At 41.4% G+C, this 4,112-nt stretch overlaps 1 pseudogene; it reads left to right on the top strand.

Annotated features, from left to right (window-relative positions):
• Nucleotides 1-1,369: 1,369 nt before the first annotated feature.
• On the top strand, nt 1,370-1,487 carry LOC126238488 (5S ribosomal RNA; annotated as a pseudogene).
• Nucleotides 1,488-4,112: the final 2,625 nt, after the last annotated feature.

Here is a 4,112-nt window from a genome sequence, read left to right as displayed (position 1 = left end):
TTTTGAAATACCTGAATACTTAACTTAAAATCCGCTTAGTTAATGCACTTAGCACGTAGATATGGTGTCTTGGATGTGGGAACATTGTGCCTACTTCTCTGATGTGGCGTGTGAATTGACAGCTCTTTTTCATTTTTCATAGATTTGCCATGATCTTTCCTTTGTTTGTTCTCAAAACTTCCTTATGTTCAGTTCATGGTATACATGTCATTCCTGATAAAAATAGATGCTCATACTATCCATCAGAGGCATTTATTTTGTACAATTTGGATCTGATTAAGCTGGTCATCCCCGGTTAATACCCATGATGAGTTTCCATATATATCATGAGTAGAGCTGTCAATTTAGAGAGATGTTTTTAGTCTAATTCTTGGTTCATGAGGCCTGGCAGTAGTGATTTAGCCATGCCCATGGAGTTTTGACACTTCTTGTGAACATGATGTCTGGCAGTAAGATTCATATCGCAGGTTACACCAGTGTTTGGCAGTTGTGTAGCTGGAAATGTGTTACAATCATAGCCCATATTTTGGTGTGAAGTAGACACCAGTGCCTTTTAGCAGCTTGAGTTGAATTTGGTTGTTTTCCACCATCTTTCCAACTATGTTATGTGGCCTTGTAGTCTCCTAATGTTCGCTGTAAGATGTCACCTTGTGAGAAACACAGTAGGACCGGCCATTTGTCTGAGGATGACGTTCATAAATGTTAAATAATGCTAGTGACAGAATGATCCCTGAGGTATTCCTGTTGATATCTTCTTCATTTCCCATCTCTGTCCCTTAATTTTGATGATTAGGGCTTTGCAACGAACTATCAAACTGTAAATTCAGAGGTCCGGCGTTCAGTCTTCATTCAGTCATAGTACTTTTACCATCACTTACTGATTTTTTCCATCAATAGCAGTGATTCAGTTATATGAAAAATGTGGAGTTGCACTAAGGTTTAGACTCCATGCTTAAGTGTAGATCTCCCCCTGTAATTAGCTGGGTAAGTTGTTTACATTGAGTCCATATTCTGTAAACCACTGGAGTGCATGGTATAGAACACTTACCTTTGTATCACATATTAGAGTATCTTGCCATACCATTTGTGTATATAGCATGTTGAGAATGACTGTTTAAATGCCTCCGTGCATTCAGTAACATGCGGTAAGTGGTCCAGCCTTGTCTTTGTGACCCCTAAATGAGCAATAGAATGGGAGTGGTGGTGCAGTCTTAGATTCTTCACTTAGAGCTGGTTGCTTAATCTTTTAAATAGGCTTTCACAGAATAGTTAGTGCCTACCTTTATCTTTAAGCATTTATATGACTTTCTCATATGTATCAAACAAATCTGTGATCATCACTGAAATAAAGTTGGTCATTTTAGACTGTGGCAATGGCCTTGCCACAGTAGATGCACTGGTTCCCATCAGATCACCGAAGTTAAGTGCTGTCGGGCGTGGCCGGCACTTGGATGGGTGACCATCCAGGCCGCCCTGTGCTGTTGCCATTTTTCAGGGTGCACTCAGCCTAGTGATGCCAATGGAGCAGCTACTTCACCAAATAGTAGCGGCTCCGGTCACAGAAAACATCATAACGACTGGGAGCTGACCACACGCCCCTCCTCAGCTGAGGAGACAGTCCTTATGGGCCACTTGTGGCCTGAAGATGGGGCGCTTTATGTTACCTGTGTGTAGATTGTAGTATGGGCCGGTATTTATGACTACGATTTACGTAAACTTTATCATCCAACACAAACACATGAAACTGCCTCAGACCAAGACTGCGTTCTCTCTGCACAGTCTTGTGATGGAAGGTGTATGGGCACTGTGGCAAGATACCTGTGACTAAGCCGATGTGATCAGTCCATTACACATCCCCATTAATTGTAAAAACCAGGTGTTTGTGAGTTGGCTCTTTCCACATGTGACTCATTGGTAGTGTAGTCAAATAATACTATGTTTTTCCATTGTATGAAGTGCATAAGTTTTTCATTTCTGAATATTTAAATTGAGTTGCCAAACGTTAATTCACTTTGAAATTTAATCAAGTTCTGAAAGTATCTGTGTAGGTTTTGTGGGCTAGTACTTCATGAATTACAGTCAAAAGTGGGAAGAAGATAAGGCACATCCAAAAGCACCATACTTAATGGAGAATTGCAGTGTTAAGAGTGACATAATGGTGTAAGATAACTTTACTATTATGAGAGTGGGAAGTATAAATAAAAAACACAGCATGCATATACACCATGTGATCTAAAGTATCCAGACACCCCCAAAAACGTTTGTTTTCCATATTAGGTGCATTGTGCTGCCACCTACTGCCAGGTACTCCATATCAGCGACCTCAGTAGTCATTAGACATGGTGAGAAAGCAGAATGGTGCGCTCCACAGAACTCACGGACTTTGAATGTGGTCAGGTGATTGGGTGCCACTTGTGTCATACTTCTGTATGCAAGATTTCCACACTCCTAAACACCCCTAGGTCCACTGTTTCCAATGTGTTAGTGAAGTGGAAATGTGAAGGGACAAGTACAGCACAAAAGTGTACAGGCCAACCTCGTCTGTTGACTGACAGAGACTGCCGACAGTTGAAGAGGGTAGTTATGTGTAATAGGCAGACATCTATCCAGACCATCACACAGGAATTCCAAATTGCATCAGGATCCACTGCAAGTACTATGACAGTTAGGTGGGAGGTGATAAAACTTGGATTTCATGGTTGTGTGGCTGCTCATAAGCCACACATTATGCCAGTAAATGACAAACAAAGCCTCACTTGGTGTAAGGAGCGTAAACATTGGACGATTGAACAGTGGAAAAATATTGTGCAGAGTGACGAAACATGTTACACAATCTGGTGATCCAACGGTAGGGTGTGGGTATGGTGAATGCTCTGTGAACGTCATCTTCCAGCGGGTGTAGTGAGAACAGTAAAATTCGGAGGCGGTGGTATTATGGTGTGGTCATGTTTTTCATGGAGGGGGCTTGCAGCCCTTGTTGTTTTGCATGTCACTATCACAGCACAGGCCTACAATGATGTCTAAAGCACCTTCTTGCTTCCCACTGTTGAAGAGAAATTCTGAGATGGCGACTGCATCTTTCAACATGATCGAGCACCTGTTCATAATGAACAGCCTGTGGTGGAGTGGTTACACAGCAGTTACATCCCTGTAGTGGACTGGCTTGTTGAGAGTCCTGATCTGAATCCTGTAGAACACCTTTGGGATGCTCTGGAATGCTAACTTCGTGCCAGACCTCACTGACTGACATCAATACCTCTCGTCAGTGCAGCACTCCGTGAAGAATGGGCTGCCATTCCCCAGGATACCTTCCAGCACCTGATTGAAAATATGCCTGCGAGAGGGGAAGCAGTCATCAAATCTAAGGGTGGGCCAACACAGTAATGAATTCCAGCATTACCAATGGAGGGCATCACGAACTTGTAAGTCATTTTCAGCCAGATGTCCAGATACTTTTGATCAGATTGTATTTGTGCACGTTACGGCCAACCAGCTGACATGAGCTAAGGTTAAGATGGTGCCCATTAAAACTGAAAACGTAAACATGTGTGATATAAATTATGTTTTATGTAGCAATAAGTGTAGACAGTATAAAAAAAGTGATGAAAGAACTCAAGTGTACATAGTGCACCTATTGGCTGTATGCATGATGTGCAGGAGTCAACCTTAAATACCTGGATGAAACAACAACCTGGCAATGCACATTATGCATTGTGGAAACTAAACATTGTTACAAACTAGAGTTAGAGCTGAAAAGTGAAATAATTAAAGATCTTTAGAAACAGTTAACTGAACAAAACAATGAGAGCATATTTTGTATCAGATCCCAGGAAAATGACGATATCTTACTTTCAGATAAATTTGAAGTGCCAGACTTTGTTGAAAATGGGAAAAACAGTGGAAGTACTGTTCCCAAAAATGTAAGTTTTATAGATAAAAAATATAAAAGTTTACAAGCTAAAAGTGGTAAGAACTGAACAGAGTAATAAAGTAATTGTTATGGCACATGGTCATGTTTGTGGAGTTGCCCATCTTCTCAATGAGCAGCCCACGGTAAGTGCAAGTGCCTTCATAAAGCCTGGTACATTTGAATCCTGGTCCAATGACCCAAT

The sequence above is a fragment of the Schistocerca nitens genome, chromosome 2 (genome assembly GCF_023898315.1).
Source record: "Schistocerca nitens isolate TAMUIC-IGC-003100 chromosome 2, iqSchNite1.1, whole genome shotgun sequence".
Taxonomy (NCBI): Eukaryota; Metazoa; Arthropoda; class Insecta; order Orthoptera; family Acrididae; genus Schistocerca; species Schistocerca nitens.
The sequence above is the reverse complement of the archived record's forward strand: the minus strand, read 5'-3'. Positions and strand labels throughout refer to the sequence as shown.